General features: G+C 49.9%; 1 protein-coding gene across 4 annotated transcripts in view; it reads right to left on the bottom strand.

Moving 5' to 3' along the window:
• The window catches only part of palld (palladin, cytoskeletal associated protein), a 614,708-nt gene that overhangs the window by 342,603 nt on the left and 245,170 nt on the right, over positions 1-26,935 (bottom strand). The window contains exon 1 of one of the 4 annotated variants that reach the window (XM_072515730.1): positions 4,047-4,628. The exons of the other annotated variants lie outside the window; for them this stretch is intronic. The gene's annotated coding sequence lies outside the window, so the exon portion shown is untranslated. Of the gene's footprint in view, positions 1-4,046; positions 4,629-26,935 lie in introns of those variants that run through there. 4 annotated transcript variants of the gene reach the window in all.

The raw sequence follows: 26,935 nt of genomic DNA, 5'->3' as shown, positions 1-26,935 counted from the left end.
GGCTCGAGGGCTGGTTTGGCACAGTGGGCTAAACAGCTGGCTTGTAATGCAGAACAATGCCAGCAGCGCAGGTTCAATTCCTGTAACGGCCTCCCCGAACAGGTGCCGGAATGTGGTGACTAGGGGCTTTTCACAGTAACTTAATTGAAGCCTACTTGTAACAATAAGCGATTATTACTATACAGCACTTGGGGAGAATGGGATCAAAGGCTACGGGGAGAAAGCATGATTAGGCTGTTGAGTTGGATTATCAGCCATGATTGTGATGAATGGCGGAGCAGGCTCGAAGGGCCAAAAGGCCTCCTCCTATCTTCTATGTATCTGTATATCTATGTTAATGAAGACCTAGGGAATTCCAGGTTGCTTCCCGTCTCCTGGATAACCATTTTTTCAGTGAGTGTCATCAGCAGTTGAGCTCTGGAGTTCAGAACCCGAGTAAGTAGCTGGTGTCACTGTGTCGAGCTTCATGGATGGCATGTTTATACATATGGCCAACCCACAACTGAAGACAACGCAAGGAAAGGGGAATCGCTTCACCCACCAGACAGTCAAATAGGACCAGGCAGACAATGCAGGAGTCCCGAGTGCAGGGAATACTGATGAGTGATGCTGCATCTGGGGAATGCAGCCACGGCCAAGATGGAACACGAAACGGACAATCAGACATGTTTCAAGTGACAAGGTACTGTTGCTAAAATTACACAATCTGCACATAGAATAGGCACGTACATAAAAAACAGGTGGCATAGTGACAACGCGACGCTGCTCGCTGAATCAGAAGAGGACCTAAAAAGCTCATAGATCGGGTGGAATCTAGAAGTTTAGAATAGGGATTGGGAATGAAATGAAAAATGAAATGAAAATCGCTTATTGTCACAAGTAGGCTTCAATGAAGTTACTGTGAAAAGCCCCTAGTTGCCACATTCCGGCACCTGTTAGGGGAGGCTGGTACGGGAATTGAACCATGCTGCTGGCCTGCCTTGGTCTGCTTTCAAAGCCAGCGATTTAGCCCTGTGCTAAACAGCCCCGAGGGTGGGAATAGAGGCTTATGGAATGAACACACAAAAGTCAAAAGCAATGATAGTCAGAAGGAATACATCGGAAGAAATTAGAGGGAAGATTAAAGTGGATGGTGTCACACTGGAACAAGTAGATAAGTTTTTCAATTTGGGAGAAATGACAGCAGAAGGTGGTAAATGTGATGCAGAAGTTCTAATTACAACATTTGAGGATGATATGAAACTTGAAATGATATGTTGAATAAACTTGAACGAAGGAGGTTGAGGGGCGACCTGATAGAGGTCTACAAAATTATGAGGGGCATAGACAGAGTGGATAGTCAAAGACTTTTCCCCAGGGTAGAGGGGTCAATTACTAGGGGGCATAGGTGCAAGGGGCAAGGTTTAGAGGAGATGTACGAGGCAAGTTTTTTTACACAGAGGGTTGTGGGTGCCTGGAACCCGCTGCCGGAGGAGGTGGTGGAAGCATGGACGATAGTGACGTTTAAGGGACATCTTGACAAATACATGAATAGGACGGGAATAGAGGGATACGGACCCCGGAAGTGTAGAAGATTTTAGTTTAGATGGGCAGCATGGTCGATACGGGCTTGGAGGGCCGAAGGGCCTGTTCCTGTGCTGTAATTTTCTTTGTTCTTTGATATTAACTACGAGCAGGACAGTGTTCTACTTCAAAAGGACCCAGAGAAGTTGGTGGGTTAGTTGGATAGGTGGCAGATGAGGTTTAACGTGGAGAAATGTGAAGTGATTCAGGTTCGGAGGATGTTGGTTACAGAAGAATGTCACTTGATGAGGTCTTCAGAAGGTTAGCCGAAAGTCTTGATTCACTGCTCGTATAACTCTATGCGTAGAGACAGTAGAGGCAAAGGGCCTATCTCCATGTCTCGGCCTTTACATGTCTCTGTTCAACACCACACTAAAACTTGGTCTGGGTCATGTGCTCTCTTACATCACTGTGTGGGTGGGACTGTGTACAGCCCAACATCAACTCTGTATGTACAATTCATTTTGGCAGGAAGGAAATGGAGATACAATTGGGCTACATTGTTAAAGAGCGTGCAGGAGCAGAGGGACCTAGGTGCTCATTGAAGGAGACAGGACAGGTTGAAAGTGCAGCTCTTAAAGCAGGTAATAAAATGCAGTATCTTGGGCTTGATCCATGGGGCATAGAGCACCAAAGTAAAGAGGCAGCACGATAGCATTGTGGATAGCACAATTGCTTCACAGCTCCAGGGTCCGAGGTTCGATTCCCGGCTTGGGTCACTGTCTGTGCGGAGTCTGCACGTTCTCCCCGTGTGTGCGTGGGTTTCCTCCGGGTTCTCCGGTTTCCTCCCACAGTCCAAAGATGTGCAGGTTAGGTGGATTAGCCATGGTAAATTGCCCTTAGTGTCCAAAATTTTCCCTTCGTGTTGGGTGGGGTTACTGGGTTATGGGGATAGGGTGGAGGTGTGGTCTTGGGTAGGGTGCTCTTTCCGAGAGCCGGTGCAGACTCGATGGGCTGAATGGCCTCCTTCTGCACTGTAAATTCTATGAGGTAGCGATTAACTTGTATCAAGTGCTAGTTTGGCCTCAGCTACTAGTTTGACCTCAGCTGGAGTATTGCGGCCAGCTCTGGGTTCCGTATTATAGGATGAATGTGAAGGAATTGGAGAGAGTGCAGAAAAGAGTCACGAGAATAGTTCGAGGGATGAAGAACTACAGATATGAGGATATATTGGAGACGTTGGGACCATTTGGTGAGGGGAAGGTCGAGAAGAGATTCGACATGGGGAAAAGGTGGGAAAATGTCACAAAGTGAATTACTCATTTGGACAGCCGGTGCAGACATGATGGGCTGAATGGTCTTCTAGTCTGTAGCAATCCTGTGACCTCTACTGAAACTGCATGAATAGATGATAATGCCTTTTTATAACTTAAAACCAGATGGCCTGTCAATCAAAGCAGTCTTGCTGATGTTTTTGTAATATCTCTCACTGACAGGCTCAGCTTGTTTTTTTAAATTATTTTTAACAGCGGGGGTTTTAAAAACTTCAGATCATGACACTTAATCAGGACCTTACCAACCTTCAAGAACAATTATGTATACTTCAGCAATTTATAACTCCTGTACTGCGGTTAAGACCCTTGGACCAGTCAAACAGGGGTCTAATTTAACTCCATCCTAAGTTCAAAGAGTCATGTTGAGTTTGGGCTTCCTGCGTAAATCTTGACCCATCCCCTACCCACTGCTGGAAAATATTGGATCTGTAGGGGACGTGGGCGGGACCATCACATCAGGATCCTGCCCGTCATTTTTCAATGTCCCCCCGGCTCCCTGAACAATCACGGAGGTTGTCCCCACTGTATTGGCCGGTATATTCCCTTCAATCAACATAACATAAACAGAATAGCTGGTCATAATCGCATTGCTTTTCGTGGGAGCTTGCTGTGCACTTCATTCCCGTATGTTGTGCGGCACGGTAGCACAGTGGTTAGCACTGTTGCTTCACAGCTCCAGGGTCCCAGGTTTGATTCCCGGCATGGATCGCTGTCTGTGCGGAGTCTGCACGTTCTCCCAGTGTCTGCGTGGGTTTCCTCCGGGTGCTCCGGTTTCCTCCCACAGTCCAAAGTTGTGCAGGTTAGGTGGATTGGCCATGATAAATTGCCCCTTAAGTGTCCAAAAAAGGTTAGGCAGAGTTACTGGGTTACATGGATAGGGTGGCGGTGTCGGCTTAAGTAGGCCGTTTTTTCCAAGGGCTAGTGCAGACTCGATGGGCTGAATGGCCTCCTTCTGCACTGTAAATTCTATGATTGATGATTCCCGCAAACACTGCCTTCTCAAGGCAACTATATGGATGGGGAGCAAATATTGACCAGCCCGCGACACCCACATTCCCTGAAACTATTTTTAAAAACGTCCTGTGGTTGCGAAAGGTGCCCTATAAATATAACTCCAGGTGTCGGTCTATTTTGGCCCCTTTCTACTCAATATAGTGAAGCATTCATAAACGTACGGTCGCGGGCCCCGGCAACACATCCAGCTCTCACCTTGGACTGAATGCATCACAGACTCCTCCTCCCTCTGCAAAGACACGGCGAGGTCTATCTTATAATAGTACAAGAGGTCCAGGTATTCACTTTCCTTGGGAGGAAACCACCTGTCATGGTCTTGCAATGAGCTGCCCGCGGCCGAGAAACGCGGCCCCGCCACCTGCCTCAGTGTGAACGGAAGGCAGGGAAAAAGCACTCAAAGCAGCAGCAGCTTAAAACTTCAGACACACCACACACAGCGAGTTCTCCCTGAAGATCTGACTCCGGGCATTCGGAACGATTCCCGTAAAGGAAGTGAGGGGGGCCTGGATTTCACTGCAGTCCACCCCTGGCAGGAGGTAGACCGAAAGGCTAGAAGCCCCGACCGACACAGCAGGACGTTTGTGAAACTGGCTCAGAAAGCCAGTTGCGAAACTATCTTGGCTGCGCTGCCTGCCTGGGATTTATTGCTCCACTCCCCACTGTGTCGAACACTCCATTGTTGTCTCGGTTTTCTTGTTCTTTCTCTTTCCCCTTTCACAAACATTTGTACTGCAAACAATAATCTTTTGGCCGCCGGAGCTGATGATATTGCCCTTCTCCACATGGGAAAAGGGAATTGAGCTGCTCCAGGATTTTCCTGTTTTCACACATTAACTGCCAGAATGACAGCTTCATCGCTCCGCCGGTGAATCACTGCACAATGAACACACTGCAAGGCAGGCTAAACACCAACCTTTCGGACACAACGCCGATATTTATAGCTGCTCGTAGAAGCTGACAGGCCAGGAGGAGTCCATTCGGCTTCAGAGAGCTGCCCAATTCAATCCCAAGCCCCACAGAATTGCCTTGCCGGCATTCACAATGGTGTGGGGGGGGGGGGGGGGTACCCCAGAAACGTCCATGTTGGTGCGCTATCCAGAGTGAACCGGTCCATGCCCAAAATCTCACGAGAGCTCAAAGCCCCCACATAAGGACCCAAAATTCCAGTCTCCCCCCCACTCAAAAGTTTTGCATTTATTTAGAGCCCTTCACTACCTCAGGAGCTACATTGGCCTGAAGCAGTGAGAAGTGCGATAGAAACGCAACTCCCCCTTTCTTTCGCTGCTTGGTTGCAACCAAAGCTTTGGAACCTCACCAACCCGTTACCATGACGGTGGAGGAATGGGGGCGGGGTGGCCCACACTCCACAGATGCGTGTCCCCACCTCGAGTCAGTCGCCACGCACGGGGACGATCTGGAGTGAGGTCCTGAACGTGATGTGCTCACTCCGAGGCAAGGATACTCTCCCCGAGCCTCTGGTATCTCGGGTTGAATCTAGAAATAGCTACATGGCTGTTGGTGGTAGGGCCCGTGATTTTCTGTCACTATGTTTTCATGCTTTTGGACTATCTTGGAACATATTTGTTGTGGGGGTTGATAGGAATCTATATTTTATGAATAAAAATTTGACAAGTTCACTTTGGTCTGTGAGCAAGCTGCTTTTTTCCAAAATGATCACGTGACTTGAGCTAAATGACCAGCAAGACCTCTTGGGATATAAGAAGTTCTGGCTGAATATGTTTTTAAAAATCAAGTGGCTGGAATTCTCCCTTCTGGGGACTAAGTCCCCACGTCGGCGGGAAAACTGGCACCAACCACTCCGGCGTCAACGGCCCCCCAAGGTGAGGAATTCTCACTTGTCTAGGGGGCTAGGTGGACGCCGGAGCGGTTGGCGGTCCTCCTGCCGGCAGCAAAGGGCCGGCGCGAGTTCGCGCATGAACGGAACGGCCAGCTTGATTCCACGCACGTGCAGACCGGCCGGCGTATTTTCGCGCATGTGCGGGGGGGTTCTCTTCTCGACGGACCCCGGGCACTATGGCGGGGTCCTACAGGGGCCTGGCGCGGAAGGAAGAAGTGCCCCCACGGAACAAGCCCGCCCGCAGATCGGTGGGCCCCGATCGCGGGCCAGGCCACCGTGGGGGCCCCCCAGGGGTTGGATCGCCCCACGTCCCCCCTCACCGAGGACTGCCTACGCATACTCACCTGCCAGATCCCGCCGTGTGGGACCTGAATAACCCACCCCGGCGGGATTGGCCAAAAATAGACGGCCGCTTGGCCCATCGGGGCCCAGGGAATCGCCGAGGGGGCCATTACAAATGGCACCCGACTGGCGTGGCGGGAATCCCGCCCCCGCCCAAAAAATGGCGCCAGAAAATTTGTCAGTCGGTGGGGCGGCGGGGCAGGATTCGCGCCTCCCCCTGCGGATTCTCTGACCTGGCCGGGGGTCGGATAATCCCGCCCAGTGTTTCTCTTGGGAGCAAACTGTGAAAGAAAATACTGCCTCTCTCTCTCTCTCTCTCTCTCCCTCTTCCCCCCTCTCTCTCTGAGACAGTGTTGATTTGGAAAGGACTTCCATACCACCAATGTGACCTGTGCTTTGTCTCTGCGTGCAGGAACACCAAACCAACTGAGTCAAGATCTTTTTGAACTTTATAAATTTTCCGATGCCAATGTTACGCAGAGACCTTATTTGTCTTGTCCTTTGTTACGTTTGCGTATGTGCACGTGCGCGCTGGGATTTTGAAAGCGATAAAGTGTTGCCCTTCCAGATTCAAAATTGTATTTGTTAACCAGTTTTGCAACGCGCTTTAAAAAAAATAAGTTTTGTTTCATGACGAATGGATTATTCTGAGTTTATTGAAAGAAGCCGAGTTCAAGTCCCTTTTCTTCTAACTCTAACAGTAATGAAAGTAAACAACTGACCATTTGGGTGACTGAATCAAACATTTACACGCCTGATGAGACGTATGGAGTAGTGGCTGATGATTGGAGTTTTCCCAGTTGACAGGTAAGGCCGCCGAACTAAAGCCATACCCCAAATGATAATTGCTGGCTGTAGTCTGGGGCAGAAATAGAGGGGCGGTCCACTGTTCCGTTTCTGATACCTCTTGTGGCCGTGATCATGTTCCCCATGGCCCGTGGCCAGTTTTACCCTCATCTTTACAAAAGGTCTTTATTTACAGTCAGAGAGATCTAGGTGTACAGGTCCACAGGTCACTGAAAGGGGCAACACAGGTGGAGAAGGTAGTCAAGAAGGCATACGGCATGTTTGCCTTCATTGGCCGGGGCATTGAGTATAAGAATTGGCAAGTCATGTTGCAGCTGTATAGAACCTTAGTTAGGCCACACTTGGAGTATAGTGTTCAATTCTGGTTGTCACACTACCAGAAGGATGTGGAGGCTTTAGAGAGGGTGCAGAAGAGATTTACCAGGATGTTGTCTGGTATGGAGGGCATTAGCTATGATGAGAGGTTGAATAAACTCGGTTTGTTCTCACTGGAATGATGGAGGTTGAGGGGCGACCTGATAGAGGTCTACAAAATTATGAGGGGCATAGACCGAGTGGATAGTCAGAGAGTTTTTCCCAGGGTAGAGGGGTCAATTACTAGGGGGCATAGGTTTAAGGTGCGAGGGGCAAGGTTTAGAGGAGATGTACGAAGCAAGTTTTTATTTTTTTTTTTTTATTTTATTTTTTTACACAGAGGGTAGTGGGTGCCTGGAACTCGCTGCTGGAGGAGGTGGTGGAAGCAAGGGCGATAGTGACTTTAAGAGGCATCTTGACAAATACATGAATAGGATGGGAATAGAGTGATACAGACTCCAGAAGTGTAGAAGATTTTAGCTTAGACAGGCAGCATGGTCGGCGCAGGCTTCGAGGGCCGAAGGGCCTGTTCCTGTGCTGTACTTTTCTTTGTTCTTTGACGTGCCTCTTCATCCTCTCCCTCTCTCCTATCAAAGTTGACATCCTCCCCCCCTTCCTGAACGTGGGGCCGTTAATCACCCAAGGTGGAAAGGCTTCCTCTTGGCCCTCCAGCTTCAGGATAGAATCATAGAATCCTTACAGTGCAGAAGGAGGCCATTTGGCCCATCGAGTCTACACCGACCCTTCGAAAAACCACCCTACCTAGGCCCAATCTGCCGCCCTATTCCTGTAACTCCACGCTAACCTCAGAGACAAACATTAATTGGACGATGACTGTGCTCCTGGACTACTAATTAGCCAGCCCACCAGAAATTGCATCGGGCCTCAGGCAGTAGTGAGATGCGATGTTGGGACTCGATACGTGACACTAGGGCCCCAACCCCAGAACTAAAATTGTATCAAATGACCAGACGGAGGAAAATTATACTCCGACAATTGGTTGTGTTTCCTGACCTTATAGAGCAGTCAGTCTGCACAAAGAGAACTTTAAAAAGTTCAACTTTGTAGCAGTTGCCTTGTAGTTTTAAAGGGCAGGTCAAACATACAGCTGTCTGTGCGAATCCAAATGACTCAATGGGTGCTGCATGGAGTGAGACGTCTACCCTTACAAAACAGCGTACAGTCAGACTTAAACATGAGCACCACCTGAGCAGATCCACCGGTGCAGGAAAAGCCCAGATGTGATCATTGCAATGTCTGGAATTTTTTCTTTATCTGTTCATGGGGATCGGGTGTTGCTGGTCTGCATTTATTGCCCATCCCTGACATCATTTAAGAGTCAACCACATTGCTGTGGGTCTGGAGTCAAACCAGGTAAGGGTGACAATTTTCCTTCCCTAAAAAGGATATCAGTGACCCACATGGGTTTTTACGACAATCGGCAATGGTTTCATGGTCGTCATTTGACTTTTAATTCCAGATTTTGTGTTGCATTCGAATTTCACCATCGGCCCTGGTGGGATTCGAACCAGGGTCCCCAGAGCATTACTCTGGATCTCAGGATTATTAGTCCGGTGACAATGCCACCAAGCCACTGCCTTCCCCTTCACTCTTTCATCGTCCCACACAGGGAGCAGAGCTGTTCAACGTGAATATCTTACCAGAATTAGGCAAGGTCTCCTGGAACGATCCCTGAAGAGTGAGTTAACAAAATATAGGGAGAAATTGAGGTGGGCAGGTAATATCACTGAGCTAGCAATCCAGAGACAGGCGAATGCTCTGGGGTAAGAAACTCACATCCCGTACGGCATTTCAATTCAATTAATAAATCTGGAATTATAAATGATGTCGGCGTTGGACTGGGGGTGAGCACAGTAAGAAGTCTTACAACACCAGGTTGAAGTCCAACAGGTTTGTTTTGAATCACTAGCTTTCGGAGCGCTGCTCCTTCCTCAGGTGAATGGGCCATTCACCCGAGGAAGGTACAATGTTCCGAAAGCTAGTGATGCGAAACAAACCTGTTGGACTTTAACCTGGAATTATAAAGCGAGTCTCAGTCATGGCGACCATGATGTCTATCATCGATTGTTGAAAAAAACCATCTGGTTCGCTCATGTCCTTTCGGCAAGGACATCTGCCCATCCTTGCCTGGTCTGGCCTACACGTGACTCCAGGCCCACAGCAAGCCCCTCAGTTCAAGGGCAGTTAGGGAAGGACAACCAATGCTGGCCCAGCCCAGCGACGCCCACGTCCCCATTAATGATTATAAAAGTATCATCATTTCTGACCGATGTGCAGGTTTGGAACTTTGTCACATGAATAGGTAATAAAGTGAAAGTAGTTTAATCCTCTCCCTTGTGCTACATTCTCTAAATTAAAAGTATGAACAATGTTTCCCCTCCTTAGCAATTTAATTTATTTCATTGACAGTCCCTTGCCTCTAGACTTTCCGGGTTTACACCAATAGGGGGACATGTCCCACCTATAGGCTGCGCCGACTGGGAAATGGAAAAAAAGAAGAAATTGCTGCACACAATCACCCCAGAAGTGCAATGAACAGGCAATGCTCCTCGACAACAGCATGTACTCAAAAATGTCATGATATACACATTAGCATATCATGGTGCAATCACACACACACTGATGGACAGGTAGTTGGACCAACCAACATCGCAGCCAATCACCAGTGAGAGCACACGCACTATAAAACAGGGAACACCACAGTTCCCGCTCATTCTACCAGGAGATAGCTCAGAGCACAGAGCTCACAGTGTGCCACTCAGACCACGCGCTGAGTGCCTCACCAAGATAGTGAAAGGGCTGGGTCCACAGGTTAGCTGGTGAAGCACGAACCTCAGCCAACAGTTATTAGTTGTCATTGTTTAAGACAATAAAACAGAGTTGTACCATCTACAACCGTGTTGGATCATTTGTGTATCGGAACACCCAACACGTCAAGAAACTGAGCAGCAATAATAGCCTCCACACCACCGTAAAGCGTTCCTAGGTGCTTCAGGGGAGCAATGACCAAACAAATATTTGACACCGAGCGGTCTCTGGAGATATTTGCTGTTCAATGACCCCAGCGGGTAGGCTTTATGGAAGATCCCAGAAGTCAGAGAGGCAGGCAGGTGGCGAGGTGGAGGAAACCCGAAGCGGAGGGTTAATGCAGCCGAAAGTACGGCCCCCAACGATGGAGCGATTAAATTAGCGGGCGTGCAAGGGGGCCAGATTTAGGGGAGCGCAGATATCTTGGAGGATTGTGGAACTGCGGAAGATTACAGAGATAAGGCGGGGCCAAGGCTATGGCGGGGTTTGAAAGGAAGGATAACGTAGTACAAGGGTCTGGCACATGCAGGGTTAACGAGGAATTGGGCACAGTGCCGTCCAGACAGTGATGTAAGAGAACACATGACCCACATAGAGGGGCCAGTCTGGTGTTGGTTGGAGAAGTTCACAAAAGCAAACCCTTTACTGTACATATGCATATAGTTCTTTTGGTTATTAAATACATACTGTTAACCTACAACCACAAAGATGTCTTCAAGAGGGGGGTTGGTGTGGGGATGGGGACAATGGCAAATGGAATTTAACCCTGAAAAGTGCGAGGTGAAATGAAATGAAAATCGCTTATTGTCACAAGTAGGCTTCAAATGAAGTTACTGTGAAAAGCCCCTAGTCGCCACATTCCGGCGACTAGGGGAGGCTGGTACGGGTGATACATTGTGGGGGGACTAGCAAGGCAAGGGAATACACAATGAACATTTAACACACATTGAATCCTGATTTGCAGTGTTCTTGGTTCTTTAGAGTTTTGTCAAAGGGTGGTATCATGGTCGGTACAGGCTTGGAGGGCAGAAGGGCCTGTTCCTGTGCAGTATTGTTCATTGTTCAATGGAACAATTAATAACACATACCTGAAGTAATCATCTTTATGCTGCTATGTTCCTGTTTCCAGCTTCTACTTCGTGGGTTGTTCACCAAAGATCCAGGAGTTCTGGCAGCTGCAAAATTGAGGATTCTCTTGCGCGCCCAGAACACGGGGCGCATGACCTGCTCTCTGCCGCCGCTCTATGTGGGAGGACTCCCTCGTATTCGGAAAAAAATGGCCTTGGACAGCAAGTTGACGTCACAAAGAGGCGGTCCACCCCACTGGGCTCCGGGCCTGCGCACTGCTTGATCCGGCACATATTGGTGGGACGACCGGCAATCTCAACAGTCCGTCCAGGCCGACATTTTTAAAATCCAGTCTGCAGGCGGCTGTAGGCATTCCTCCCCCGATTGGGAACGCCGCGACCGAGCACCGCGACCCTCCCGAAACCTGTGATCCTGAGTTTGAAAACCCCCGATTTATGAGGAGAAAGTAAACTGTGGTACAAAGGAAACCCCCAAGGTCCAGTGCGTGAAACAGCAAAGAAACAGGCACTCCAGTGTTTGAGAAGCAATACCCTAACTGACCAGCAGAGCGACCTTGCAGGCGCTGTGGAGCAAAGAGCCCCAACAGGTGACATCAATGTCCTGCAAGTTCAGCTCAAATCTTTTACTGGAACAGAATTGGACACGTTGACAGTGTGCAAGGCCGGAACATCTAAACCCACAGAAGATCCAAAGATGATTCATGGGCCTGGCGGACTCTGACTCCTGGCCACAGGCATGCTTCTGAAATTATTAAGGTATGGCAGCAAGCAACTCTTTGAGCTGATGTATGTCATTTGTAACCAGCCTAGTTATCTCTTTAATAGAGATGCCTGTCCAACCGTGATACTCACAGAACAGCAGGAGACGTCAAGACAGCCACTGTCGTAAACTATACCGACCTGCATGCGCCCGAGACCTCAGACAAGAAAGAGTATCCTGACTGGGACATCAGCTCTGAATTGCCTTCTCTCTTTGCAGAGAAGGTTTGTCCATTTTTGTTCCAGGTGCAGGTAAGTCCCCATTGGTCAGACCAGCCCCCCACTCAGATTGTTACCATGAGGCCTCCAGCAGAGGATAGTCAGCAGAGCAACCAACAGCCAGAAGTGCCTCAACCTCCAGCACCGGTCGACTGTCAACAACGCGACCACAGAGGGAAAGCTGTAACTCACCGCCAGTGTGACGGACGATGCTGGAACCAAGGCACAGCCAAACATTGCTGACAGCGCGCCCCACAGCCAAACGCAAAGGTGAGCTGACTGAAAAACCACATCCTCAGAACAGGAATGGTCAGCCTCTGTCACAGGGGAATTCGCAATGACCCGCACAATGAAAAAAAAAGAAGAGGGGGAAAAAAAGGTGAGATGGAGCTGAGCACAAGGTTCGTCCATCCTGAAAGAAACTCAATGGAATAGCAAGCACCTATCACCACAACTGCCAAATCGACAAAGGGCGGTTCAATACCAAGGAATGGAAGAAGTGGATAAAAAGACACCCAGATACCAAAACAACCTCCAAATCAGCAGAGTTTCCCTGGAGTAACAGAGTCTACCACTCCTCCGACACTAGTGCGAGCGAGATATGGAAAGGTTATAAAGCCTTCAGACCACCTGAACCTATGAACTCTGAGACTTGAAGTAGGCGGATGGGGGAGTAATAATAATGTAAATAAAAGAGGTGTCATGCGAGAGTACCTTTTAAGAAATGGGTGTTTAAGGAATGTACCTTTAAGAAATGGGGGTTTATCAGTGATGTCAGAGTGTGGGTGGAGCTGGGCTGTGTCAGCTTTTTACTTTTGTTTTAGGCTGTTTGCTGCAGGTGTGTTTTGGGTTTCGTTTTCAGTGTTGGAGCTGAAGCCAGACAGAGCAGGGGTACTGTTGATCTCACTGCCATCAAAAGACCATCTCTTGATCATTTGGTGAATTCAGAATTATAAATGTTCTCATTAGTAAATGTAAACCTCATGTGCTTCTGTTAAAAGGTGTGTCTTTTGTCTTCGGGATCTTGTTTGGGAGGTTATTAAGGATTATTTAGTGTTGTATTCTTTGGGGGTTATATTTGAATTGATGGTTGCTAAGATGTTCACTGTATGTTTTAAAAAGGTTAACTCGAGTTCATAGGATAAACATTGTTTTGCTTTAAAAAATACTTTTCCATTTCTGCTGTACCACACCTGTAGAGTGGGCCATGTGCTCCCCATACCACAATCTATTAAAAGTTGTGGGTCAGGTGAAGTCCATGATACACTTTGGGTTCTCTAAACCCTGGCCCATAACAGAGGTAAACTAGAATAACATTGGATAAAGTTTTTTTGGGGGGCGGAGGTGTAGTGTAAGGATCTGGCACATATAGGGTTAACACGGGACTGAATACAGTACTGTCCAAACTGTGATGAAAGAGAACACATCCAGGGGTCAGTCTAGTATTGGACAGAGCTGTGTGCACGAGCAAGCATGGAGACAGCTCCGAGCTTGAACCCTCTACTGTAGAAATGTACACCGTTCTAGTAGTTAATAAATACATACTGTTAACCTTCCTAAGACTACACAAACTTCATGAAGATCGACTGAACAGTATCCAACACCCTCCAACAGGTGAGACTGTTAAAATGGACAGAGAGCCAATGTTGACTCAAAATCATCGAAAACAAATGACGTTATGGTCCGCTGGCAGAGCTGGGTGGAGTTTAGATTTAATAATTTGATTTAAGACCACATGAAAGTCATGCATTTTTATAGCACCTTTCACAACCTCAGGTTTCACAGCAAATGAAAGAGAGAGACGTCAGCTCAAGAATGTAATTAATTTTCTGGTAAGTGCTTCTGGACGTCCCGAGGTCAGGGAAGGTGCTTCTGGACGTCCCGAGGTCAGGGAAGGTGCTTCGGGACGTCCCGGGGTCAGGGAAGGTGCTTCGGGACGTCCCGGGGTCAGGGAAGGTGCTTCGGGACGTCCCGGGGTCAGGGAAGGTGCTTCGGGACGTCCCGGGGCCAGGGAAGGTGCTTCGGGACGTCCCGGGGCCAGGGAAGGTGCTTCGGGACGTCCCGGGGTCAGGGAAGGTGCTTCTGGACGTCCCGAGGTCAGGGAAGGTGCTTCGGGACGTCCCAGGGTCAGGGAAGGTGCTTCGGGACGTCCCAGGGTCAGGGAAGGTGCTTCTGGACGTCCCGGGGTCAGGGAAGGTGCTTCGGGACGTCCCGGGGTCAGGGAAGGTGCTTCGGGACGTCCCGGGGTCAGGGAAGGTGCTTCGGGTTGTCAATCCACCAGGATTGGCCCGGGGTCTCTGGAAATTGAAGTTCAATGTCCAGGTCACTGCTGTCTGTAGCATCCCTACAGTGCAGGAGGCCATTCGGTCCATCAAGTCCACACCGACTCTCTGAAAGAGCACCCTATCCAGGCCCACTCCCGCGCCCTGTTCCCGTAACCCCACCCAACCGCCACATCTTTGGACTGTGGGAGGAAACCGGAGCACCCAGAGGAAACCCACGGAGAGACGGGGAGAACATGCAGACTCTGCTCAGCCAGTCGAGGCTGGAATCGAACCTGGGTCCCTGGAGCTGTGAGGCAGCAGTGCTAACCACTGTGCCGTCGTGTTGTGTGCCGCCGTGGAGAAAAATCATCGGTTAATTAAAAAAAGTTTTTTTTGTCACTTTCTTTGACCATGTCTCTGTCCCGGCTATTAAAATACTGAAAATGGGGGATGGGTGGCTGTTTGTCTGATAGTCAAGCATCATGCACCCGGATACTGTCCACTTGCTGTCGAAAAGCAGAGAAAAAAAATTGAGTGTCGGAAAGCAGAGAAAAAAAATTGAGTAAATAGGATCGGGAGAAGGCCATTCAGCCCATCGAGCCTGCTCCACCATTCAACATGATCGTGGCTGATGTTCTATGTCACTGTCAGATTCCCGCGCCCTCCCCGTACCCCTTGACACCTTTAGAGTCTAGAAACCTATCTATTTCCTTCTTAAACCCATTCGGTGATTTGACCTCCTCAGCTTTCTGTGGTGGAGAATGCCACCGGTTAACCACCCTCTTGTGGGAAGATGTTTCTCCTCAGCGGAGTCCGAAACGGTCTACCCATCATCCCGAGACTGTGACCTCCTGGTTCTAGACCCCCCTCCCCAGCCAGAGGAAGCAACTGTTTGTTGGTATTCAGTTTGTCCAGTATGGTCAGAATTGTATAGGGCAGGGCTTCACGAGGGTGGGTGTGTTAGCTAAATAAGGGCTGGGCCAGCGGGAGGGGGAGTCATGTGACAAAAACCCCAGGAATACATTTAATCGCAGTTGGCAACCCCAAGAACATTATATCAGCACCAGTTCTTTCTCTCCGATATTGAACACTATGCTAATTAACAGTGCAAAGTGGAGGGATTGCTCTGCGGTGTGAGGCGACACCTTGTGGTTTATCTGCCCATTGCTCCGTCCCCTGGTGCATGTTGGAGAGTGGGCCGAGATCACTGATCCTGCGACTGGTGAGGGGCTCGCAGCCGTGCCGCGTAAAACCCACGGCTCCCACGATAAAAAGGGCTGGAGAAAGGCTGGGCCCGTGGCCGCGCGTGTGCATGGTGATTACCTGCAGCGGTCACGCCGTAAAACATGGTGCCGGCCGTGCGCGGCCCCAACCCGCCAAATACTGCAACCCCCCCACCAGTCCCCCCAGCCCTCGCGAAAGGCCCCCCCCCCCCCTCCCCGGCCAGCAGCACGGCTCCCGCCCGACTGTGACGGCGCTGGACACAGTCCACAGCCGCCACGTCGGGTACCCGACCGCTGAGACCCCACGTCAACCGCGTGGTTTGGAACCCGGCCCATTGGGGGGGGGGGGGGGGGGGAAGAGGGGGAGGGCCTTCAGGTGACGCGCCAAGGCCGTCTCAACGGCACGCGGCACGATGGTGCCATTTTGGAGGGGGATGAGCGTGCAAACCCTGCATCAAACAGGCACCGCCCCGGGATTTCAGCGTCAAAAGGGATTCTCCGCCTGATCGCGGATTACGACAAAGGGTGAATCCCGACTCATGTTTCTGGAGTGGATCCTTCATTGAACGGAGTCTGAACTCGCGCTTTACCTCGACTCACCCAACATTAACCAGGATGTTAATCAGCCTGAAACCGGGTCCAGCCATTTCTCAGGAGCCTTGCTAAAATTGGGTGTTGCTGGCAGCCTCCTCAAACATTTTCATGGCGCACAGGTATATCTGGTGTTTAGACCTTCAAATATGCAAATAAAGAGCCAAAGGCCTGTTTTAGACCCCACACAGAAATTGGGCAGCAATGATTGGCATGGCGAGTGTCGGGCCTAACACAAGTCAGCATTGTTCAGCAGCCCCAGCGCCTGTCAATGAGAGGTACGCATTTTCAATTAGATACTGAAGAACAAAATCCTGACGGTGGAGGCTATAAGCCTCCCACCCTCCCATGATCTCCACACAATCCTATTGCATGCTCCAACACCGGCCTCCCTCCTTTTTTTTTAAAATTTTCTCCTGGGATGTGGGCATCGCTGATTGGGCCAACATTTAGTGTCCATATCTAATTACCCTTCAGAAGGTGGCGGCGAGCTGCCTTCTTGAACCGCTGCAGTCCATGTGGGTGTAGGTACACCCACAGTGCTGTTAGGGAGGGAGTTCCAGGGTTTTGCCCCAGTGACAGCGAAGGAACGGCCGATATATTTCCAAGTCAGAGAGGAACTTGCAGATGGTGGTGTTGCCGTGTACCTGCTGCCCTTGTCCTTCTGGGTGGTAGAGGTCAAGGGTTTGGAAGGTGCTGCTACGAAGTCCTGCACCCTGTAGATGCTGTCACTGTGGTGGAGGGAGTGAATGTTTAAGTTGGTGGATGGGGTGCCACTTGATTGAGAAATGTGAGACTGGGAAATATTTGGGCAATTTTCCACATCGCCAGTGTTGTAGCTGTACTGGAACAGCTTGGCCAGGGGTGCGGCAAGTTCTGGAGCACAGGTCTTCAGTACTATTGCCGGGATATTGTCAGGGCCCCTAGCCTTTACGGTATCCAGTGCCTTCAGCTGTTTCTTGCCAACAGGTGGAGTGTGTCGTATTAGCTGAAGCCTGGCTGGTGTGATGCTGGGGACCTCTGGAGGAGACCGAGTTGGATCATCCACTCAGCACGTATGGCTCAAGATGCTTCAGTCTTATCTTTTGCACCCTCTTCGTTGAGGATTGGAATGTTTGTGGAACCGCCTCCTCCAGTTATGCTTAATTGCTGAGTATCAGTAATGATTGGACATGGCAGATCGAAAGAGGTTAGACCTGATCCGATGGTTGTGGAATTGCTTAGCTCGGTCTTTCACTTGATGCTTATGCTGTTTGGCACACAAGTAGTCCTGTGTTGTAGCCTCACCAGGTTGATGCCTCAATTTCAGTATGCCTGGTGTTGCTCCTGCCACGCTCTCCTGCACTCTTCATTGAACCAGGGTTGACCCCCTGGAAATGGACAGATTAATCTCTCATGGGCGGATTGTGAGGACTTCATCAAGTATGTTTTTCTCTCTTGTTGGTGCGCTCACCTGCAGTCCCAGTCTAGCAGCTATATCTTTTCGGACCCGGTCAGCTCGGTCTTGGGCGGTATTACCAAGCCACTCGTGGTGATGGACATTGAAGTCACCCCCCCCCCCCCCCCCCCCCACCCCACCCGGTGTCTTGCCGTTCTCAGTGCTTCCTCCAAGTGGTGTTCAACATGGGAGGTGTACTGATTCATCAACGGAGGAGCACCAGGACTTGTTCGCAGGACATGACTAGGGAAGGGAGGGGCACAGTATCGGTTCAGGGTCAATTGGATGATCGGCCCAAGGATGGGTGACCAGACATTGGCGGCTTGCTGGCGAAGTTTGCAGAGGGCCCAAAATTGAGCTGGGCCCGGGCTTGCTGGCTGTGGGTGGACCAGCTGCTCATCTTGCGCAGCCTCGAGTCTAGGCCCAACAATAGCCCATTGCGTCAGATCCATGGTAGGCCCATCCAACATCCTTTTGAAAGTTACTATTGAATCCAACCTGAAGGAGGCTCACTTGCGAGAGGGAGACTTACACTGGCACCTGTGAGATGACACTTATGGAAGCATGAATTAGGTTAGCTCTGCTTCTCCACGGATCTTAACGAGGGTAATTCTGTGTAGTCACACTGGCAAGATCCAGGCCAATGGCCCAGCGAGGGGAGAGCTGCGCTGTCAGAGGTGCTGCCTTCCTGTGCAGATGGTGAAGCAAATCCCCGCCTACCCCTCTCAGGTGAATCATAGAATCACAAGAATTTACAGTGCAGAAGGAGGCCATTCGGCCCATCGAGTCTGCACTGGCTCTTGGAAAGAGCACCCTACCCAAGCTCACGCCACCACCCTATCCCCGTAACCCAGTAACCCCACACAACCTTTTTGTTCACTAAGGGCAATTTATCACGGCCAATCCACCTAACCTGCACATCTTTGTGACTGTGGGTGGAAACCGGAGCACCCGGGAGGAAACCCACACACACACGGGGAGGACATGCAGACTCCGCACAGACAGTGACCCAAGCTGGCAATCGAACCTGGGACCCTGGAGCTGTGAAGCAACTGTGCTACCCACTGTGCTACTGTGCCATCCAGGTAAAAGATCCCATGGCTGCAGAATCTCCTGGCAAAGTATTAACCCTCACAAAAAAAACCAGATGTCGGCTGTCTGTGCACATATTGGCTGCTGAATTTCCTACGTCACAACATGACTGTACTTCATTGGCTTGCATAGGGTTGTGAAAGGCTGTACAGAAATGTATTTTACTCCCTTCATCCTCCCATTATTTTTTTTTGGCAGACATGTTACGGCAGTACTGGAATGCAGAGCGTGCAGTTTAATTGACAAGACTCCACCGCCAGGCAGTTTTATCCTTTCAGTCAAGCTACTGTGCTTGGCCTCATTAACAAATTGCTTCAACTCGTCCGTCATCACGCCGCCATTTCAGGTCTCCCCACAGCTACTATTGCCAATCATTTGGATCGTTCAAATCAGCAACATTTTTCCTCAATGAGGGGGAACATGGAAACTGGAGACATAATGTAAGCACTGGGAGCGGCCTGCGTAAATATAACAAGTCTTGCCGAGCACCCGTGGCAGGTAAATCGTAGAATCACAGAATTTACAGTGCAGAAGGAGGCCATTCAGCCCATCGAGTCTGCACCGGCCCTTGAAAAGAGCACCCCACTTAAGCCCCATGCCTCCACACTATCCCCTTTATCCCCGTAATCGAGTAACCCCACCCAACCTTTTGGACACTAAGGGGCAATTTATCATGGCCAATCAACCTAACCTGCACATCTTTGGACTGTGGGAGGAAACCGGAGCACCCGGAGCAAACTCACGCAGACAAGGGGAGAACGTGCAGACTCCGCACAGTCAGTAACCCAAGCCGGGAATCGAATCTGGGACCCTGGGGCTGTGAAGCAACTGTGCTAACCACTGTGCTACCATGCTGCCCCATTTTGCAAATGTTTTAGCCATTCAGGGAAGTCGGAACAGGCTGCAGTCCTTTCTTCTAGAGGAAGAAAGAGAAGGGGGTGTGCTGACCCAAAAGGGGGCTTTACATTCATGGAGGGTTTTAAAAAATTTTAAAAATTCCTTCCTGGGATGTGGCCGTCTCTGGCTGGGCCAGCATTTATTGCCCAACCCCGAGGGCATTTAAGAGTCAACCATGTTGCAGTGGGTCTGGAGTCACGTGTGTGGTGATTGCATCACTGTAAGTACACAAGGGGTTAATGTAAATACATGTATAGATAGACACGAGCGGGAGCACCAGAGACATGACACAGACACTCAACCAATAGGTCAGTAAGATAGTACACGACCAATGGGCATTCACGATACACACAGAGGTGACACTACCACAGGAGGGCATTACACCAACCCATATAAAAGGACACAGCACACATGCTCAGTCTCTTTCCAGTGGAGACAATCAGTGAGTACAGACACAGGGTTGATTGAACATCACACCCACCACGTGGATTGTAGCAGACTGGTTCGTCAGTCTGAGTAGCTATAGAAGGATTAACAGGAGAGTTGAATCCAAGTAGGAGAATCGTTAACAAGTCTGAACCTTCCTTTGTCAGAGTGCACATCAAAGAAGCAGCTTATGCTACATCAAGAGCATAACAAAACATGTAGGCCAGACAGGGTAAGGACGGCAGATTTCCTTCCCTAAAAGGACATTAGTGAACCAGATGGGTCTGTAACAGCCCTCACGAGGCCCACGGGGAAACTGTAATTGATCTCCCAGTGGGGTTTGTGGAATGCGAGCTTCCCCGGTAGTGGGCGGAGGCCCACTCAGCGGGGGCTCGTAAGATCGAGCGTAACAGCCAGCCTGAGCAGGGACCGGACTGTTGGCTGTCCCAACGGGGACTGTGATTGTAAATAGTGACTGCCGTGGGCAGACTTTATGTGAAGGTAAATAATCCTTTGTTATTCCTACTGCTGGCTTCCTGGTCATTAAAGGTTTTTCCACAATTGCCAATGGTTTCATGGTCACCGTTATATTTCAAACTCTAAATTTCTTTTTAAGTTGAATTCAAATTTCACCATCTGCCATGGTGGGATTCGAACCAGGCAGCATTATAGAATCATAGAATTTACAGTGCAGAAGGAGGCCACGGGGGGGAACAGACAATGACCCACGCCGGGAATCGAACCTGGGACCCTGGAGCTATGAAGCAAGTGTGCTAACCACCATGCTACCCATTATCTTGGGTCTCTGGATTATTAGCCCAGTGACAATACGACTACTTCACTGCCTCCCCCTAAATGGTTCAATGGCTGCTTCCACTTCTGGGGAAGACAAAAAATAAGATGGTCACCAATGGATCAAATTCCGAGAATTCAGGAGGAACAGTTTTATTTAGAGAATGGTTAGAATGTAGAACTCATTACCACCAGGGGCAATTGCGGCAAAAGCCATGGGTGCGCACAAAGAGAAGTGAGTACATGAGGGAGAAAGACAGAAAGATATGCTGGTAGGGTCAGATGACAAAGGACTAGAGGAGGCTCATGAGGAACAGAAACACCAGCAGGGATAGTTTGGGCATAATGGCTTGTTTCTGTGCTGGGAATTCTAGGGAAATCCATTTAAGCTCTCCAGGCTACAAACAAAACTGGAAGGACTTATCTATCTAATTTCAGATGGACAGTACGCTTAACTAATATGGCACATGTTTTTTTCTTTATTCACTGGCTAGATCATCGTTCATTGCCCATCCTTAACTGCCCTTTTAGAAGGTGGTGGTGAACCGCCTTCTTCAACGACGCCAGTTCCTGAGGTGTAGGTACACCCACTGTGCTGTTAGGGAGGGAGTTCCAGTATTTCGACCCAACAGTGAAGGAGCGGCGATATATTTCCAAGTCAGGATGGTGAGTAACTTGGAGGGGAACCTCCCAAGTGGTGGGGTTCCAAGGTATCTGCTGCTCGTCCTTCTAGATGGTAGTGGTCGTGGGTTTGGAAGATGCTGCCTAAGGAGCAGTGCATCTTGTAGATGGTACACACGGCTGCCACTGTTCGTCAGTGGTGGAGAGATTGGAATGTTTGTGGAAGGGGGAGCAATCAAGTGGGCTGCTTTGTCCTGGATGGTGTCAAACTTTGAGAGTGTTGTTGGAGCTGCACTCACCCAGGCAAGTGGAGAGTATTCCATCACACTCCTGACTTGTGCCTTGTGGATGGTGGACAGGTTTTGGAGGGTCAGGAGGTGAGTTACTCAGCGTAGGATTCTCAGTCTCTGACCTGCTTTGGTAGCCACAGTATTTGATGGCTAGTCCAGTTCCTATTATAATAATCTTTATTAGTATCACAAGTAGGCTTACATTAACACTGCAATGAAGTTACTGTGAAAATCCCCTAGTCACCACACTCCGGCGCCTGTTCGGGTACACTGAGGGAGAATTCAGAATGTCCAATTCACCTAACAGCACGTCTTTGTGGGAGAAAACTGGAGCATCCGGAGGAAACCCACGCAGACACGGGAAGAACGTGCAGACTCCGCACAGACCAAGTGAACCAAACCGGGAAGCAAACCCGGGTGCCTGGCGCTGTGAAGTAACAGTGCTAACCACATGCCGCCACGGTCAATGGTAACCCCCAGGATGTTGATCGAGGGGGATTCAGTGATGGTAATGCCATTGAATGTCACAATCCTCTCTTGTAGGGGATGGTCATTGCCTGGCACTTGTGTGGCGCGAATGCAACTTCAAAGATGCGAGTATGCAGTGGTGTTTACTTCACGTACATTTTGGATTCCACGCCTTAATAACTTGTTGCCTCAGAAATCTCTCTCCTCACCATTAGTGACAGGTTTAAGTTGTTGGCCTCTCACCAGTGACACAGCAGCCAGATGAAACCATCTCCGAGCATCTCGGCCTACCTGGAGAAGCCGCCTCGAGACCACCCGCTCTCTTGGATTGTTGCTTCATTGCCTCCCCACACCCGAGCCAACAGGCATGTATTTTGCTAAACGCCCTCAGGACATTTCACTCTGGAAGAGGAGCGGGACTGCTACAGGTTGTAGCGAACTGCAACACAACATTTTCAACAGCTTTTCATTTCGCCTTGAGGAGTATTAATATTCAACATCGTGGCACTATTTAAGGGATTGAAAACTTTTCTGGCATGCCCACTGGGTGATGATGCTGGCATGGTGCTTGTTGTGTGATGCTGCTTCGGATAACACAGGCTGCTACCTTGATGCAGTCTTAACTAAAGGATGCTCCAGACTCTGAAATGAGTTCAACGTGTTTATTGAACTATTAACACGGTTCTCAAATGAGTTCGACTCTCTGCTAATCTAACTGCAGTAACTCAGTCTGACTGTACCAGCTTGCTCTAAGCCACATTCTGGGGTGTGATGCTGCTGGTCAACCCTGTCTAACTCTCTAGATGTCTGTCTGTGGAAAGAGGCCGGGTGTGAGTGCCTCACCCCTTTTATAGTGTTTATGTCATGCCCCCTTGTGGTGATGCCACCTCAGAGTGTCCTCACTGCCCATTGGTTGTGTCCTATTCTGAGTGTTCATTGGTTGCATGTTTGCATATCAAGACAGTGGTAATATCAAGGGGGTCAGTAATCCAGAGGCCCTGGTTAATACTCTAGGGCAAGGTTATGATTCCCACCATGGCAGCTGGTGGTGTTAAAATTCAGTTCCTATAAATCTGGAATTGAAAGCGAATCTCAGTGACGGTGACCATAAAACTATCATCGATTGTTGTAAAAACCCATCTGGCTCACTAAAGCCCGTTGAGGAAAGAAAATCTGCCTTCCTCACCTGGTCTGGCTTACATGCGACTCCAGACCCACAAAAATGTGGTTGACCCTTAAGATCATGAGACCAGAAGACACAGGAGCTAAATTAGGCCATTCGGCCCATCAAGTCTGCTCATTCAATCTTGGCTGGTATGTTTCTCATCCCCATTCTCCGGCCTTCTCCCCATAATCCCTGATCCCCTTATTAACGAAGACCCAGGGCACGATTCTCTGCTCCCGCGCCGGTTGGGAGAATCGCCTGGGTGGCCAGATTTTCCTGCGACGCCGGTCCGACGCCCTCCCGCGATTCTCCCAAGCAGCGAGAATGGCCCCGTCGAGTTCCGCGCGGCGCAGGCCGGAGAATCGCCCGAGACACCCAAAATGGCGATTCTCCGGCACCCCTGCTTTTCTCCGGCACGGATGGGCCGAGCAGCCAGCCCAAAAGTGCGGGTTCCCCCCGGCGCCGTCCACACCTGGTCGCTGCCGGCGGGAACAGCACGGGAATGCTGGGGGGGGCGGCCTGCGGGGGGGGGGGGGGCCTCAAATGGGGTCTGGCCCGCGATCGGTGCCCACCGATCGTCGGGCCGTCCTCTCTGAAGGAGGACCTCCTTTCTTCCGCCGCCCCACAAGATCCGTCTGGCATCTTCTTGCGGGGCGGACTCGGAGAGGACGGCAACCACGCATGCGCGGGTGACGCAAGTTATGCGGTGCCGGTTGCGTCATGTATGCGGCGCCACCTTTATGCGGCTCCAAGGCCTGGCGCGTGTAAATGACTCGGCGCCGCTCCGAGCCCATTATCGGGCCCCGAATCGGTCGGGATAGGGGCCGTTTCGCGCCGTCGTGAACCTCGACGGCATTCACGACAGCGCGAACACTCTGCCTCCATTTCGGAGAATCCCGCCCCCTATCTATTTGGTCTTAAAGACACTCACTGATTTGGCCTCCACAATCTTCTGCGGCAATGAGTTCCACAGATTCACCACCCTCTGGCTGAAGAAATCCCTCATCTCATTGTTAAAGGACTGAAAGATCCTTCAGTCTGAGGCTGTGCCCTCGGGTTCCAGTTTTTTCTTTTGCTTTAATGCTGTCCTTGACTTCCCTCGTCAGCCATGGCTGCCTTGCTCTCCCATTAGCATGTTTCCTCTTCCTTGGGATGAATTTCTGTTGTGCCTCCTGAATAACCTGCGTGGGTTTCCTCCGGGTGCTCCGGTCTCCTCCCACTGGTCCCGAAGGACGTGCTGTTGGGTGAATTGGACATTCTGAATTCTCCCTCAATGTCCCCGAATAGGCGCTGGAGTGTGGCTCGGGGATTTTGACAGTAACTTCATCGCAGTGTTAATGTAAGCCTATTTGTGACAATAAGAAAGATTATTATTTCTTAATTTCTGTTGGACCTCCCAAATAACCCCCCAAAACCCCTGCCATAGCTGTTCAACTGTCTTCCCTTCCAGGCTCCCCTTCCAATCAACTCTGGCCAGCTTCTCCCTTTTGGCTTTGTCGATATCTTTATTCAATTGGAAAACTGTTACATCTAATTGCAGCTTCTCCCTCTCAAACTGCAGGGTAAATTCTATCATATTCTGGTTACTGCTCCCTAAGGGTTCCTTCAGCTTATGTTCCCTAATCAAGTCTGCCTCATTACACATCACCAAATCCAGAATTGCCTGTTCCCTAGTGAGCTCTGTCACAAGCTGCTCCAAAAAACCCATCTCTCAGACATGCCTTTTCTTGGGATCCACTACCTGTCATGATATTCAGATAAACATCATGGTGCAAACATACATACACACTGATGGACAGATCAATGAACCAATCAATACACACACAACATCACAGGCAAGAGCATACACACTATGAAACGGGGAACACGGCACTTCCCGCTCATTCCAGCAGGAGACAGCTCAGGGCACAGAGCTCACAGCAAGCCACTCAGACATTCACCATGTGCTGAGTGCTTCTCCAAGATAGTGTTAGGGCTAGGTCCACAGGTCAGAGGGTAATGAACGAACCACAGTAACCAGTTTACAGATGTTGTTACTGTAAGTAATAAAACTGAGTTGTACCATCCACAACCATGTTGGTTAGTCTATGTAGCAGAGCACCCAACACGACACTACCAACCTGATTTTCCCAGTCCACCTGCATATTGATGTCCCCCATTTCTTATATGCCTTTTTCTATCTTCTGTTTTATTTTCTGCCCCACATCCGGACTACTGCTGGGGATGGGGAGGGATGTTGGCGAGTGATGTTGTGTGTGTGTGTGTGTGTGTGGGGTGGGGGGGGGGGGGGGGGGCAGGGAGAGTCGGAATGTGTTGCTATTTGCCTGGGTGGAGTAGTCTGGGGGCTGGGGTGAGATCCCTGGAGAGCCGCGAGGCCATTTGAAGTTTGAGATTTAAATTGCATTTTCGGATGATTCACAACGCAGACCAACTGTCCGGGGGAACTTTGCACTTCTGGGCAATTGATATGCCAACCCGTACCTGGGAACTTCTGAAGGGGATTCCCCAGCGCATCTTTGGGACACCTACAGTTAGGTACAGGTGCGGGTTAGTGTGCAGGTCCAGCAAATAAAAAGGAAAGCTAATAGAATGTCGTTGCTTATTGCCAAGTGGAATTGGTTACAAAAGTGGATACACACTGATGGACAGATCAATGAACCAATCAATACACACACAACATCACAGGCAAGAGCATACACACTATGAAACGGGGAACACGGCACTTCCCGCTCATTCCAGCAGGAGACAACTGTACTGGACATTGGGTGAGACCACACCTGGAGTATTGTGTACAGCAAGCATTTTCAAAGTGGGGGTCGCGACCCCCAGGTGGGTCACGGGCGGGTGTCGGGAGGGTCGTGGAGCCAGCCATTGAGGCGTTCCCGATCGAGGGAATTCATGCGCAACAGCGGCAGCAGCCGGCTTTTGTCAATTCTGGCTGCGAACGGCTTTAAAAATGGCAGCCGCGACCAGCTAAAAAAAATGCCGGTGCACTGCTCGTGCACGCCTGCTCATCAGTGCGCATGCGGACCGGGAGCGTTGGGATCTGAACCCTGGGTCAAAGTGTGATCGCAGCATGACTGCGCGACGTCGGACTGGGTGGTGATCACCGATGATGAGCAAGGCTATTACCTCGATCTGTTTTGCATTCCTAAACATTACTCAAATGATCTGGAAAGAACATATATTCCTCATGGTTTAATCATGGACAGAGTCCAAGGAGATATTGAAAGCCATGGGGATTCATCACACCGTCGCCCTGTGTGCACTGAAGGGTGGCTAGAAGTTTTTTGCTGACCTAATAGACTACATTAAAGCATAGAATCGAAACAGTGACCAGTTAATCCTGATGACGGTGGACTTCATCCGCTTGGAAGAGTTATTGTAATGATCAGTCAACAGGGGAGCTACTCAGAGTTTACGAACTGAGGTACGAAATCCACACTTTCCTCCTCGAGAAATTGTCCTCTCTGGCTGAACCGTTTGCGGACGAAACTTGGATGCTAACTATGTCTTACCTTGCAGACACCTTTTCAATTCTAAATGAACTGAACCTCAAAT

Source organism: Scyliorhinus torazame, chromosome 9 (assembly GCF_047496885.1).
Source record: "Scyliorhinus torazame isolate Kashiwa2021f chromosome 9, sScyTor2.1, whole genome shotgun sequence".
In the NCBI taxonomy this organism is placed as follows: domain Eukaryota; kingdom Metazoa; phylum Chordata; class Chondrichthyes; order Carcharhiniformes; family Scyliorhinidae; genus Scyliorhinus; species Scyliorhinus torazame.
Note: the sequence above shows the minus strand (reverse complement) of the source record. Positions and strands in the feature narration are given on the sequence as shown.